The sequence below is a fragment of the Nyctereutes procyonoides genome, unplaced genomic scaffold (genome assembly GCF_905146905.1).
Source record: "Nyctereutes procyonoides isolate TBG_1078 unplaced genomic scaffold, NYPRO_anot_genome, whole genome shotgun sequence".
Classification (NCBI taxonomy): Eukaryota; Metazoa; Chordata; class Mammalia; order Carnivora; family Canidae; genus Nyctereutes; species Nyctereutes procyonoides.
In genome coordinates, this window is record NW_026575125.1 from 64,173,115 (window position 1) to 64,189,758 (window position 16,644).

The following is a 16,644-nucleotide window of genomic DNA, read 5'->3' on the forward strand; positions in this document are numbered from 1 at the left end:
GGGAGCCTTTCCCCTAAGATCAGGAACAAGACAGGGATGTCCACTCTCACCACTGCTATTCCACATAGTACTGGAAGTCCTAGCCTCAGCAATCAGACAACAAAAAGACATTAAAGGCATTCAAATTGCCAAAGAAGAAGTCAAACTCTCCCTCTTCGCCGATGACATGATACTCTACGTAGAAAACCCAAAAGCCTCCACCCCAAGATTGCTAGAACTGATACAGCAATTTGGCAGTGTGGCAGAATACAAAATCAATGCCCAGAAATCAGTGGCATTTCTATACACTAACAATGAGACTGAAGAAAGAGAAATTAAGGAGTCATTCCCATTTACAATTGCTCCCAAAATCATAAATTACCTCGGAATAAACCTAACCAAAGAGGTAAAGTATCTCTACCCTACAAACTACAGGAGACTTCTGAAAGAAATTGAGGAAGACACAGAGAGATGGAAAAATATTCAATGCTCATGGATTGGCAGAATTAATATTGTGAAAATGTCAATGTTACCCAGGGCAATTTACACGTTTAATGCAATCCCTATCAGAATACCATGGACTTTTTTCAGAGAGTTAGAACAAATTATTTTAAGATTTGTGTGGAATCAGAAAAGACTCTGAATAGCCAGGGGAATTTTAAAAAAGAAAACCATCTCTGGGGCCATCACAATGCCAGATTTCAGGTTGTACTACAAAGCTGTGGTCATCAAGACACTGTGGTACTGGCACAAAAACAGACACATAGATCAATGGAACAGAATAGAAAATCCAGAATTGGACCCTCTACTTTATGGTCAACTAATATTCGATAAAGGAGGAAAGACTATCCACTTGAAGAAAGAGAGTCTCTTCAATAAATGGTGCTGGGAAAATTGGACATCCACATGCAGAAGAATGAAACTAGACCACTCTCTTGCACCATAGACAAAGATCAACTCAAAATGGATGAAAGATCTACATGGGAGACAAGATTCCATCAAAATCCTAGAGGAGAACACAGGCAACACCCTTTTTGAACTCAGCCACAGTAACTTCTTGCAAGATACATCCACGAAGGGAAGAGAAAGAAAAGCAAATTGAACTATTGGGACTTCATCAAGATAAGAAGCTTTTGCACAGCAAAGGATACAGTCAACAAAACTAAAAGACAATCTACAGAATGGGCGAAGATATTTGCAAATAACATATCAGATAAAGGGCTAGTGTCCAAGATCTATAAAGAACTTATGAAACTCAGCAGCAAAGAAACAAACAATCCAATCATGAAATGGGCAAAAGACATGAACAGAAATCTCACAGAAGAAGACATAGACATGGCCAACACGCTCATGAGAAAATGCTCTGCATCACTTGCCATCAGGGAAATACAAATCAAAACCGTGATGAGATACCACCTGACACCAGTGAGAATGGGGAAAATTAACAAGGCAGGAAACCACAAATGTTGGATACGATGTGGAGAAAAGGGAACCCTCTTACACTGTTGGTGGGAATGTGAACTGGTGCAGCCACTCTGGAAAACTGTGCGGAGGTTCCTCAAAGCGTTAAAAATAGACCTGCCCTGGGACCCAGCAATTGCACTGTTGGGAATTTACCCCAAAGATACAGATGCAGTGAAACGCCGGGACACCTGCACCCCGTTGTTTATAGCAGCCATGTCCACAATAGCCAAACTGTGGAAGGAGCCTTCGTGTCTTTTGAAAGATGAATGGATAAAGAAGATGTGGTTTATGTATACAATGGAATATTACTCAGCCATTATAAATGACAAATACCCACCCACCATTTGTTTCAAAGTGGATGGAACCAGAGTGTATTATGCTGAGTGAAATAAGTCAATCGACGGACCTACATTATATGTTCTCCTTCATTTGGGGAATATAAATAATTGTGAAAGGGAATAGAAGGGAAGGGAGAAGAAATTTGTGGAAATATCAGAAATGGAGACAGAACATAAAGACTCCTAACTCTGGGAAATGAACTAGGGGTGGTGGTATGGGGAGGTGGGCGGGTGGTGGTGGGGGTGAATGGGTGATGGGCACTGAGGGGGGCACTTGACGGGATGAGCACTGGGTGTTATTCTGTATGTTGGCAAATTGAACACCAATAAAAAATAAACTTATTATGAAAAAAATAATGTTCTTTTCTAAAAAAAATATTATTTTCTAAACCCAGATAGACGAGAGCTTTTTTTCATAAGTCAATGTATTAAGAATTTTATTGCCCAGGTCATGGTCTATATTGGCAAATGTGCCATGTGAACTTGAGGGATGTATTTTTCCATTGTTTTGTGTACGGTTCAATAAATACCTGATTAAAGCAAAGAAACAGGGGATCCCTGGGTGGTGCAGTGGGGGGATCCCTGGTGGTAGGGGTTTGGCGCCTGCCTTTGGCCCAGGGCGCAATCCTTGAGACCCGGGATCGAGTCCCACATCGGGCTCCCGGTGCCTGGAGCCTGCTTCTCCCTCTGCCTGTGTCTCTGCCTCTCTCTCTCTATCATAAATAAATAAAAATTAAAAAAATTTATTTACAAACAAACAAAAAACTGTGATGAGAATGGACATCCCTGTCTTGTTCCTGATCTTAGAGTAAAAGCTCAGTTTTTCCCTGTTCAGGATGATACTAGCTGTGGGGTTTTTTTTATATGGCCTTTATTATGTTGATGTACATTCTTTCTAAGTGTACTTTGTTGAGGGTTTTTATCACAATGGATGTTGTACTTTATCAGATGCTTTTTCCGCATTACTGAAAGTATTGTATGGTCCTTCTACTTTCTTTTATTGATGTAGTGTATCCTGTAGCTTGATTTGTGAATATCTAACCACCCTTACAACACAGGCATGAGTCCCACTTGATCATGGTGAATGATTCTTTTAATGCACTATTGGATTTGGTTTGCTACTATTATATTGAGAGTTTTTACATCCATATTCATCAGGGATATTGGCCTCTAGTTTTCTGTTTTAGGGATGTCCTTCTCTTGTTTTAGTATGAGGGTAATGCTGGTCGTATAGAATGAATTTGGAAGTTTTCCTACCTTTTTTATTTTCTGGAATATTTTGAGAAGAATGAGTATTAACTTTACATGTTTGGTGGAATTTGCCTGTGAAGCTGTATGGCCCTGTACATACATATATATATATATATATATATATATATATATATATATATATATATATATATTTATTTAATTTTTCTGAGAAACAGAGAAAGAGAACACATACAAGAAAGAGGAGGGGTAGAGGGAGAGGCAGAAGCCAACTCCCTGCTGAGCAGAGACCACAATGTGACTTGATCCTAGGACCCTGGAATCATTTCCTGAGTGGAAGTCAGATGCTTAACTGACTGAGCAACCCAAGCGTCCTGTCCCTGAACTTTTATTTGTTGGGAGATTTTTGTCTACTGATTCAGTTTCTTGGCTGGTTATCAGTCTGTTCAAGTTTTCTGTTTCTTTTTCAGTTTTGGTAATTTAAATCTTTCTGGGAATTTATCCATTTCTTCCAGATTATTCAGTTTGTTGGCATGTAATTTTTCATAATATTCTCTTATAATTGTTTGTATTTCTCTGGTGGTGGTTGTTATTTCTCCCTGCTTGTTTGTGATTTCATTTAAATGGATCCTTTCTCTTTTGTTTCTGTTAAATCTGGTTAAGGGTTTAACAGTTTTATTGATTTTTTTTTCAAAGAACCAGCTCTTATTGCATTTACTTATTCTTTTTTTTCCTATATCATTTTTTCTGCTGTATTCTGCATTATTTCCTTCCTTTTGCTGGTTTTAGGCTTTGTTCCTTTTCTAGCTCCTTTAGGTATAAGATTGGGTTGCAAATTTGAAATTTTTCTTGCTTCTTAAAGTTGGCATGTATTGCTATATACTTCCCTCATAAGACTGCTTTTGCTGTGCCTGAGAGTTTTGGATTGTTGCGTTTTCTTTTTCATTTATTTCTATGTATTTTTTTAATGTCCTGGTTGACCCATTCATTCTTTATTTAGTAGAATGATTTTTAACCTCCCTGCATTATAGTCTTTCCAAATATTTTCTTGTGACTGGCTTCATATTCCATAGCGTTGTGGTCAGAAAAGATGCTTGGTATGATCTGTTTTTTTGTATTTGTTGAGGACTGATTTGTGACCTCGTATGTGCTTTAGTGAAGAGTGCCCAAGTGATCCTGAAAAGAATGTATATTCTGCTGTTATAGGATGGAATGATCTGAATAGTCTGTTATGTCCATCTGGTCCAGTGTGTCATTCAAAGCAGTTGTTTCCTTGTTGACTTTCTGCCTAGATGATCTGTCCATTGATGTAAGTGGAGCGTTAATGTACTCTACTATTATTTTATTATTATCAATGAGTTCTTTTAAGTTTGCATTGTTTTATATATTTGCTTGCTCCCTTATTGTGCGTATAAATATTTACAGTTGTCAGATCTTCTTGTTGAATTGTCCCCTTTATTATGATATAGTGCTCTTCTTCATCTCTTGTTATAGTCTTTCATTTAAAGCCTAGTTTTCTAATATAGGTGTTGGTTCTCTGGCTTTCATGTGGCATCCATTTGCATCATAAATGTTTCTCCCTCCCCTCAATTTCAATGTGCAAGTGTCTTTAGTTTTATAATAAATCTCTTGTAGACAGTGTATACTTGGGTCTTATATTTTTTAAATTTTATTTATTTATTTTAGACAGAGAGTGTATGTGCAGGTGTGTGCATGAGTGGGGGGAGGGCTAGAAGGAAGGAGAGAGAGAATCACAGTCAGACTCCCTGCCAGAGTGTGGAGCCCGACCTGGGGCTTAATCTCACCACACTCACAACCTGAGCTGAAATCAAGAGTCAGTCACTTAGGGGGCAAGATGGCGGAAGAGCAGGGTCCCCAAATCACCTGTCCCCACCAAATTACCTAGATAACCTTCAAACCATCCTGAAAATTTACGAATTCGGCCTGAGATGTAAAGAGAGACCAGCTGGAATGCTACAGTGAGAAAAGTCCGCGCTTCTATCAAGGTAGGAAGACGGGGAAAAAGAAATAAAGAAACAAAAGGCCTCCGAGGGGGAGGGGCCCCGCGAGGAGCCGGGCTGAGGCTGGGGCGAGTGTCCCCAGGACAGGAGAGCCCCGTCCCGGAGGAGCAGGAGCTGCACCAACCTTCCCGGGCGGGCGGAAAGGGGCTCGCAGGGAGTTGGAGCAGGACCCAGGAGAGCGGGGATGCCCTCAGGCTCCCTGGGACACTAACAGACACCTGCGAGCGCAGGAGAGTGCTCCGAGCTCCCTAAGGGCTGCAGCACGCACCGGAGCAGCTCGGAGGGGCTCGGGAGCGGCTCCAGGGAGGGAGCTGCGGGGCGGGAGCGCAAATCCAACAACACAGGCCCCGGAGCACAGGGCGCCGGGACACAGCCCAGGATCCGGCCTCCCCCCGGGACAGGCAGAGGCCGGGAGGGCCCAGGACAGCAAGGACGCTCCTGCCCGGAGCTGAGCAGATCAGCGGCCCCGCCCCGGAGCCTCCAGGCCCTGCGGACGGAGAGCCGAGAGCCCCCGAGCCCCGTAGTTCCTTCGGAGGCTGAATCCAGGCTTCCAGAGTTGCCATAGCAACTGCAACTGTTCCTCCTGAGACCTCACGGGGTAAACAACCCCCGCTGAGCCCTGCAGCAGGCAGGGGCAGAGCAGCTCCCCCAAGTGCTAACACCTGAGAATCAGCGCAACAGGCCCCTCCCCCAGAAGACCAGCTAGAGGGACCAGTGATACTCCCCCGTGTTCCAATACAACTTGTTTTTGGCCACTCTGCACTGAGCAAAATGACTAGAAGGAAAACCTCACTTCAAAAGAAAGAATCAGAAACAGCCCTCTCTCCCACAGAGTTACAAAATCTGGATTACACTTCAATGTCAGAAAGCCAATTCAGAAGCACTATTCTACAGCTACTGGTGGCTCTAGAAAAAAGCATTAAGGCCTCACGAGACTTCATGACTGCAGAATTTAGATCCAATCAGGCAGAAATTAAAAATCAATTGAATGAGATGCAATCCAAACTAGAAGTCCTAACGACGAGGGTTAACGAGGTGGAAGAACGAGTGAGTGACATAGAAGACAAGTTAATGGCAAAGAGGGAAACTGAGGAAAAAAGAGATAAACAATTAAAGAACCATGAAGACAGATTAAGGCAAATAAATGACACTCTAAGGAAGAAAAACCTACGTTTAATTGGGGTTCCCGAGGGCGCCGAAAGGGACAGAGGGCCAGAATATGTATTTGAACAAATCCTAGCTGAAAACTTTCCCAATCTGGGAAGGGAAACAGGCATTCAGATCCAGGAAATAGAGAGATCCCCCCCTAAAATCAATAAAAACCGTTCAACACCTCGACATCTAATAGTGAAGCTTGCAAATTCCAAAGATAAAGAGAAGATCCTTAAAGCAGCAAGAGACAAGAAGTCCCTGACTTTCATGGGGAGGAATATTAGGGTAACAGCAGACCTCTCCACAGAGACCTGGCAGGCCAGAAAGGGCTGGCAGGATATATTCAGGGTCCTAAATGAGAAGAACATGCAACCAAGAATACTTTATCCAGCAAGGCTCTCATTCAAAATGGAAGGAGAGATAAAGAGCTTCCAAGACAGGCAGGAACTGAAAGAATATGTGACCTCCAAACCAGCTCTGCAAGAAATTTTAAGGGGGACTCTTAAAACTCCCCTTTAAGAAGAAGTTCAAGTAACTCTGAACATGAATGGGCTTAATGACCCCATCAAAAGGCGCAGAGTTTCAGACTGGATAAAAAAACAGGATCCATCTATTTGCTGTCTACAAGAGACTCATTTTAGACAGAAGGACACCTACAACCTGAAAATAAAAGGTTGGAGAACCATTTACCATTCAAATGGTTCTCAAAATATACCCTAAAAACTATAGAACACTTCTGAAAGAAATTGAGGAAGACAGAAAGAGTTGGAAAAATATTCCATGCTCATGGATTGGCAGAATTAATATTGTGAAAATGTCAATGTTACCCAGGGCAATTTACACGTATAATGCAATCCCTATCAAAATACCATGGACTTTCTTCAGAGACTTAGAACAAATTATTTTAAGATTTGTGTGGAATCAGAAAAGACCCCAAACAGCCAGGGGAATTTTAAAAAAAGAAAACCATATCTGGGGGCATCACAATGCCAGATTTCAGGTTGTACTACAAAGCTGTGTTCATCAAGACAGTGTGGTACTGGCACAAAAACAGACATATAGATCAATGGAACAGAACAGAGAACCCAGAAGTGGACCCTGAACTTTATGCTCAACTAATATACGATAAAGGAGGAAAGACGATCCACTGGAAGAAAGACAGTCTCTTCAATAAATGGTGCTGGGAAAATTGGACATCCACATGCAGAAGAATGAAACTGGACCACTCTCTTGCACCATACACAAAGATAAACTCAAAATAGATGAAAGATCTAAATGTGAGACAAGATTCCATCAAAATCCCAGAGAAGAACTCAGGCAACACCCTTTTTTAACTTGGCCACAGTAACCGGAGAAGGACAAACAGTGTATGTTCTCATTCATTTGGGGAATATGAATAATAGCGAAAGGGAATATAAGGGAAGGGAGAAGAAATGTGTGAGAAATATCAGAAAGGGAGACAGAACATAGAGACTCCTAACTCTGGGAAATGAACTGGGGGTGGTGGAGGGGGAGGAGGGTGGGGGGTGGGGGTGAATGGGTGACGGGCACTGAGGGGTACACTTGACGGGATGAGCACTGGGTGTTATTCTGTATGTTGGTAAATTGAACACCAATAAAAATTAATTTATAAAAAAAAAAAAAAGAGTCAGTCACTTAACTGATTGAGCCACCCAGGCACCCGATGGTCTTGTGTTTTTTTTTTTTTTTAATGCATTCTTATACCCTATGTCTTTTGCTTGGAGCATTTAGTTCTTTTACATTCAGAGTAATTATTGAGAGATATGTATTTAGTGTCATTTTATTACTTCTTTTGTTATTGTTTCTGGAGATTTTTTCACCCAAAGAGTCCTCTTTAATATTTCTTGCAGGGCTGGTTTAGTGGTCAGGAACTCCTTTAGTTTTTGTCTGAGAAACTATCTCCCCTTCTATACCTTTGCTGGATAAAGTATTGTTGGCTATATATTTTTCCCATTCAGCACTTTAAATATGTCATGCCACTTACTGCTGACTTCCCACATTTTTTTTGAGAAATTTCCAGCTGGCTTAATGAGTCTTCCCTTGTAAGTTAGGTACTTCTTTTATCTTGCTGTTTTTTTCTTTATCCCTGTATTTTGCAAATTTAATTACAGTATGTCTGTCTTGTTCTGGGCCTGGTTTTGTTGATTGTGATGGGAGTTCTCACTGCCTCTTAGATCTGGATGTGTTTCCTTTCTCAGATTAGGGAAGTTTTCAGCTCTTATCTCCAAAAAAAATTTCTGCCCCTTTTTCTATCTCTTCTTCTGGGACTTTTAAACTATGAATGTTCTAAGTCTGTTCTTATGTTACATACTTTTTTCTCTCTTTTGTTCAGCCTCATTATTTTCCATTATTTTGTCTTCTGTTTTTTTTTTAAGATTTTATTTATTTATTCATGAGAGACACAGAGAGACTGGGAGACAGGGACACAGGCAGAGGGAGAAGCAGGCTCCATGCAGGGAACCTGATGTGGGACTTGATCCCGGGACTCCAGGATCACACCCTGGGCCAATGGCAGGCGCTAATCCACTGAGCCGCAGGGATCCCCCCATTATTTTGTTTTCTAGATCACTTACTCATTCCTCTGTTTTTTCCAGCCTGCTGTTCAATATCAATTATAACATTTTTAATTTCTTCTTATTTTTTTTAATGCAGGGCGTGGAGCCCAATGTGGGACTTGAACTTTTGACCATGAAATCAAGACCTGAGCTGAAATCAAGAGTTGGATGCTTTACTAACTGAGCCATTCAGGCGCCTCACATTTTTCATTCCTGACTTCTTAAAATTCTTTTATTTCTGTGGTAATGTCCTCCCTGATGTCTTCCATTCTCTTCTCAACCCCAGCAAGTATCCTTATGATTGTTACTTTACATTTCCATCAGGCATGGTACTTATATTGGTTTGGTTAGATCTCTGGCCCTGAACTTATCTTGTTCTTTCATTTGGGATGCATTCCTCCATCTTGGCATCTTGTCTAAGTCTCTGTTTTCTGTGTTTTAGAAAAGCCCATTATATTTCCTGCTTCTGAGAGTAATGGCTTTATGAAGATGTTATAGTGTCTAGGGCCTCTTGCTTCATAGAGTGTCTCTAGTCTCTGCTGTGTGTGCTCTGCTGTTGTGTTTTAGCTGTTCTCTTCTTCAGGCCAGTTATCTCTAGAGGCTTTCCTGAACTGCAGTGGACAGTGTTGGTCCTTGGCCAAGATGTGGCACGTTTTAACTAGGTGTGCTCCAGTCTGCTCTTTAAATGAGCCCTGATACTACTTCCACTAGAACTGAAGCTCTGTAGAGCTCTCTGGGCTGAACATGTGATGTGAGCAGGGATTTCTGCGGTCTTCTGGGGAAGGGGTCTGCCATGTTCGGACTGAGGCAGACTGGACTGAGAAGAGCAATACTGCCAGAGTGCAGAGGTGTAGGACTTGGTTGTAACCAAGTAAAGCAGCCAGTGTCCGTGCTGTGCTGTTTGCTACAGGTGGCTCTGTGTTTATGCTGAGGGGCAGATCACGGAAATGGAGCCAGCCAACACCTTTTTCTCTGCAGAGGGGTCTGGGTGCTTGCTGCTCTCTATGAAGCACTCCGAAAAGAGCAAATAATCTCCCCCCTGTGTGTTCCAGGCCTTTTTCAGATTGCTGTTTCTACACTGTTTGCCTTTGGGTTGTTTACCTGCCCTATCCCCAAGAGCAGGGCAGTGCCCTCTGGTCTGTGTTCCAGCCAAGTCTGCTGCCTTTTAAACTCTGGGCCATAGGGAGGTGGTTCTGGCAAGAGCCTGTACTGGTCTTGTGAGGGAGGGTCTCACCATGCTATGACTGAGGAAGGCTGACCCAGAAGGGCATTCACGCCAGAGCACAGAGGTATGGGACTTGGTTTAAGTAGGTTAAGCAGCCAGTGTTGGGACTCATCTGCTTTCTGCAGGTGGCTTTTTGTTTATACTGAGAGGCAGGGGAGGGAAATATCTCTATCCGACTCCTTTGTCTTGGGAGAGGCATCTCTATGAGTGCTACCTCTTAGGGATGTACTCCAAGAAGAGTGACTAATCTCCCTAGTGTGGGCCCCAGGTATTCTCCCTCTCTTCTGCAGTACCCATAGTTCCTTTCTCCCCTTAATCATGTGTCCACACTTCTTATCTTATTCAGTGTGCCTTCTTCTCTTCCTTTAGTTGAGGAATTTATTCTTTCAGTCCGCAGGCAGGTTTCTGGGGGTATTTAGAATGACTTGATAGTTATCTAGTTGTATTTGTGGGACAAGATGAGCCTAGGGTCTTCCTATTCTACCACCACCTTCTCTTTCAACTAGCATTTCAGTTGTTTGAAGTACACTATTTGATATGCAGTTGTGAAAGGACCAGATTGTATAGGTATATTTTTTGTAGTTTGATTATTTCTTCTTCAGTATTACCATATTTTTCAAGAATTTTGTGAGAAATTGCAGGCAGAGTTTTAAAATGTTCTATTTCAGCAAATTATCTGCTTTTCATGTATCAGTATAATGAATAATGGCATAACTGTTAGACTCTGCTGTTTTCTGTGGATTTAATGATACTTTATTCTCTTTGAGATGATTCACCCATTAATTATTTTCTGAAGAAAATAAGCACCATTATATATACACATCTTTTTTTAGTGACTCACTGATGATTAAAACTATACCTTTGTTTAAGATGTTTATGTTGCTGTCAAGAAATAGCTCTTAGGCTATTGCTACAAAATGCAGCATTAACACCTTTTCTTGTTTTATTTTTAGTCCGAAAGAAATACAATAGTATTTCTGTTAGAGTAGAAGATGAGTTCAGTAGCATTTGCCATTGTCAGAAACTTTATTACCCTTGGAAAGTGCATTACAGAAGTCACTAAAAGGGAATTAAAATATGCTTTCATGAGCAAGTATGGCTAGATGGGTCCTGTGTGACCCAAGGAAGTAGAACCAGGACCAATGAAAAGTATATGGGCATGCGTTTCAGTTTAGTGTACGGAAGAACTTTCTCATAGAGCTGTAAGAGGATGAAATGATCTATCAGTGGAGTTTCCCATTATTGAAGGTGGTCATACATAAACTGGAGGAATTCAAAATGAGAGAGATGGTTGGACAAGGAGACCTTTAAGATCACTTTGCATTGTGAGATTGAAACTCCAGTACAGGGACACCTGGGTGGCTCAGTGGTTGAGCCTTTGGCTCAGGACATGATCCTGAGGTTCTGGTATCGAGTCTCCCATCAGGTTCTCCCTGGGGAGCCTGCTTCTCCCTCTTCCTATGTCTCTGCCTCTTTATTATGAATAGATAAATAAAAATTTTTAAAAAAGAAACTCTAGTGCAAAGAAGATGATGTGCCTGAGATACAACCTTGTATTTTGAAGCCAATCTGTGTTTTGCCATTTTATGTTGGATTTAATATTCATTAGTTTATTCAGGAGCAATGCTTGATTTTTCAAGCCAATTTATATTCCTTCCATCTCCTACATGATGATACTTCGGAAGAGGCTAAACTTTATCAGTTGTATAGTTATACTCCTATGTTTGTTTACCTCAGGAGTATTTGTATATTAGGTCTGTGGATAACAAAAATCACCCGGAAAGAATAGTACTGATATAGTCACTCACAGTCCTCCCTCCCTTGCTGATAACTCAAGCTATTAGCCCTTCAGGTCTACCAAAGGAAGGAGAGGGAGAAAGAAGGAAAAATAGGAAGGTAAAATAAAACTGTAAAATCAATTAGAACATATAGTTGCTGAAAAAAATAAAGGAGTGGAAGAAAGAGATAGAGAAGAAAGCAAAAAATGGGAGCAATTGGAGATGAGTAATCTACTTTTTCCTTTACTGGTGATGGTAGTCTATAACTTCCCTCTCTTTCCCACACAGGTCTTGTGCTCTAAAGTCAAACAGCCATGTGGTGTTGAGGTTTTTCTTGTGAACAGTTCTTAAAAGACACCAACCCTAAATTGAAAGGAAAACTCCTTTTCATCTATTTCCAACTCCCTCCATTTCTTTAGCTTTTGACCTCCACACAATGAAACTGAAAAAAACATAGGTATTTAGGCAGTATAGTATACAGGAGTATTTTTCTGTAAAGCTTTCTTAATAAAGGTATTATTGACCATTCTAGCTAAAAGTACATCAGTTTAGATAGAAAGTTATTATATTTTAAAACACTTATTTGTTATAGTATAATAATCATCACATTAATTTGACCAAGAAATTTTGTCACGGTACATGCAAAATAGAATGCTGTTTCCTGTAAGAAAGAATCTGGCTTGTTCTTTTGTCCACTCAGATATAATCTTCAGAGGGCTGAAATTTAGTCAAAAAGTGTGTCATAAGAATACTACCTTCCATTTATTTAGCACAACAGACTTTATAAAACTTCATCTATTATAAGTTATATATATATGTATATATATACATGTATATATATGTATATATATATATAATATGTGACTCATAAATTTCCTATAAGAATTTTTAATAAGAGTAATATGCTCTAAGGTATATGTGTATCAGGATAAAAGGTACTCGTGATAAATTTTATTTGTGGTGGGGCTGGATTAATTCGGTCTTAAATGCTTTAGAGAATGTGGAGAGGCCTGCAAACATACTTCAGATTTTGAGAATAACTATATTTGGGGGGGACCATAGTTCTACTTCTTATTAGATTCTCAAAAAGTTAACACCACTGAATCAGTCTTACAATTTCAGATTACCTTTAGGGCCTTCAGTTATCATTTACCTCCATAGATGTTTCACACACAGGCATTCATAAAACATAAAAGAACTTGCTAGATTACCTATGTATACTGCCTTATCTAAACCTGTGAATTATTACTTAGTTTTGAGGTCGTTGGTCCTACAAAGCCCTTGGGGTACAAAGAGGCATAAAACTACTGACAGGGAGCCTATATTTTATTTTTTTAATTTTTAAAATATTTTCTTTATTTATTTGAGACAGCACTAGCGGGGAGGGAGAGGGAGAAGCAGGCTCCCTGATGAGCAGGGAGCACGACTTGGGGCTCAGTCCCAGGACTCTGGGATCATGACCTCAGCTGAAGGCAGATGCTTAACTGATTGAGCCACCTAGGTGCCCAAGGAGCCTACATTTTAGCAGAAAAATAAACTGCATACATTTTAAAAGGTAAATTATAACAGATTTATTTAATACTAAATTAGTGGAGCTATATCAATTCAGAGGGATGGCTTTGAGTGAGCTAATGGAACGGCAGGGTTTGTAAAGATAAATGTATTCATATAACAGATATTTTTTGAATACCTGCTTTGTGCCAGGCACTGTTAGGTGCAGGAGATGGGAAGACATTTTATCAGGGAAAATGGAGTGAAGGTACTGAGGAAGGAATGTGTTTGACATGTTGGGGCCTAAAAAAATTAATTTGGCTAAGGCCAGAGGTGTATAGGGAAGGGTAGAGTAATTGTTGATTGTTGTTGAGCCAGGAGAACAAAATGGTATTTTAGAAAGATTAATTTAGCTTTCCCACATACTTTATTTAATCTTCTTTTGAAATTTAGTAGCAACTGAATTTTACACTGACAGCACCTTGAAAATCATCTATTAGAGTGTTACTTTTCAAGTAAATAGAATGCTCTCAGTATTCCTTTCTCACATCCCCACAGAGTAGATAATAGCCTAATTTCTTTCCTATATATAGTACACACGTGTGTATATGTGTGTGTAAAAGGGAGCTGTTTGGTGTTTTCTTTTAAATTCAGTTCCTGGGGATCCCTGGGTGGCGCAGCGGTTTAGCGCCTGCCTTTGGCCCAGGGTGCGATCCTGGAGACCCGGGATCGAATCCCACGTCGGGCTCCCGGTGCATGAAGCCTGCTTCTCCCTATGTCTCTGCCTCTCTCTCTCTCTCTCTCTCTCTCTCTCTCTCTCTCTCTCTCTGTGACTATCATAAATAAATAAAAATTAAAAAAAATAAATTCAGTTCCTGATTTTGACAACCATTAGTATTTGATCCTGATTAGCATTCTGACTAAAGTTGAATTTGCTAGTCTGTTGTGCCATTTCTGGAGGAGTTTCTTAAATTGTAAATTTGTGTAACTCCTATATTCCCTGTATATATTTTTATTTAAAATTTTCTGTTTCTTTAATTTTTATTTAAGATAAACTTTTGACACTTCCAGGTGTTATTCAATAATAATTATATCATAATTATTGAGTGTTTAGAAATTCCAAAATAGTTTTGTTCTTTCATACAACATCATAATTAAAACAGTGCCTTATTAATGCTTTAGCATTAATATTCTATAATTTAATAATGTAGTAAAAGCCATATCTATCCAGGTCAAACTGGGCTGGACAGTTACTTGTTCTGGCTAACTTAAGATAGGCTTTATAAGTGCTAGAGCTTTAATTCAGATGAAGATTATAATTCACGTGTACCAGGTACGTCCCATCCATCTTAAACTTTGCCAGTTTTAATATGCTTTATGCTGTAAATGTTATTCCTAACAAATAACAATATACAATATGCAAATGCAAATACAAATACAGTGAACCTCAATGGGTATCGGACACAGAAGTAACCTTAGAATTAATGCTATATTAAAAAGGTTTCTGGTGTCATTTACTTTTGTCCCATAGACGTGAAATAAAGTATATATATAATTTCTTAGCTTTGTGGGCAGTGTAACATTCTCAATAAACCAAAGGCAGCTTTTTTCTTAGTGCTTTTCTGCCCTCTAAAGGTCACTACTGGTATTTGTGTCATTTTGCTTTTCCTTTTACATTGAAAATATTAGTAGGCTTTCTCCACCATTACAAAATACTTTCTGATGCATAGTAGGCATTCAAAAATATTGTTTACTCCTTTCCTTGTTACTAATGTATTAGTATTAGAGCACTAATAATATTTTATGAGCACTTTCATCTTCACATTCCTTCTCTTTTGCAGATGTGCTGCAGGTCACTACTTTCTCTTAGTGTTCCTCAATATTTAATTTCCAAGAAAAGACTGGACATCGTACACCTTTTAAAATGGCATGATCTATCTATCTATCTATCTATCTATCTATCTATCTATCTATCATATATATATATATATATATATATATATATATATATATATAACAAATATATATATTTAAAGGAGACAAAACAAGAAGCAGATGCTTAACTATAGGGAACAAACAGGGTTACCAGAGGGGAGGTGGTAGGGGAATAGGTGAAATAGGTGAAGAGGATTAAGAGTACACTTATCTTGACAAACACTGGGAAATACATGAAATTGTTGAATTACTATACTGTACACCTGAAACTAATGCAACACGATTTGTTAATTAACTACACTGGAATTAAAATAAAAATATATTTTTGGCAGCCCAGGTGGCTCAGTGGTTTGGCGCTGCCTTCAGACCAGGGCATGATCCTGGAGACCTGGGATCGAGTCCCATGTCAGGCTCCCTGCATGGAGCTTGCTTCTCCCTCTGCCTGTCTCTGCCTCTCTCTCTCTCCCTGTGTCTCTCATAAATAAATAAAATCTTTTTTTAATAAATAAAATCTTAAAAAATATTTTTTAATTTTAATATTTTTGTAATTAAAGTTTGATTTGTCAACATATAGTATGACACCCAGTGCTCATCCTGTCAAGTGACCTTCTCAGTGCCCGTCACCCAGTCAGCCCATCTCCCCACCTGCCTTCCCTTCCATTACCTCTTGTTTGTTTCCCAGAGTTAGGGTTCTCTCATGTTTTGTCACCTTCCCTAATTTTTCTCACTCATTTTCCCTCCTTTCCCCTATAATTCCTTTCAATATTTCTTATATTCCCCGTATGAGTGATATGATGATTGTTCTACTCCAGTTGACTTACTTCACTCAGTATAATACCCTCCAGTTCTATCGATGCCAAAGCAAATGGTGGGTATTCGTCATTTCTAATGGCTGAGTAATATTCCATTGTATATATAGACCACATCTTCTTTATCCATTCATCTTTCAACTTTTTGTCTTGATAGTCACTTTATATCTAGTAATGCATTTTTTATATTCCCCAAATGAATGAGACCATATAATGTTTGTCCTTCTCCAACTGACTTATTTCACTCGACATAATACCCTCCAGTTCCATCCATGTTGGAACACATGGTGGGTATTTGTCATTTCTAATGGCTGAGTGATATTCCATTGTATACATAAACCACATCTTCTTTATCCATTCATCTTTCTTTTTTTTTTTTTATAAATTAATTTTTATTGGTGTTCAATTTACCAACATACAGAATAACACCCAGTGCTCATCCCGTCAAGTGTTCCCCTCCGTGCCCGTCACCCATTCACCCCCACCCCCCGCCCTCCTCCCCTTTCACCACCCCTAGTTCATTTCCCAGAGTTAGAAGTCTTTATGTTCTGTGTCCCTTTCTGATATCTCCCACACATTTCTTCTCCCTTCCCTTATATTCCCCTTCACTATTATTCATATTCCCCAAATAAGTGAGACCATACACTGTTTGTCCTTCTCCGATTGA

At 39.7% G+C, this 16,644-nt stretch overlaps 1 protein-coding gene across 3 annotated transcripts in view; it reads left to right on the forward strand.

The window, feature by feature from the left end:
• The window catches only part of APOOL (apolipoprotein O like), a 133,589-nt gene that overhangs the window by 13,850 nt on the left and 103,095 nt on the right, over positions 1–16,644 (forward strand). Inside the window, exon 2 of one of the 3 annotated variants that reach the window (XM_055337928.1) lies at positions 8,837–8,982. The exons of the other annotated variants lie outside the window; for them this stretch is intronic. The gene's annotated coding sequence lies outside the window, so the exon portion shown is untranslated. The remainder of the gene's footprint in view (positions 1–8,836; positions 8,983–16,644) is intronic. 3 annotated transcript variants of the gene reach the window in all.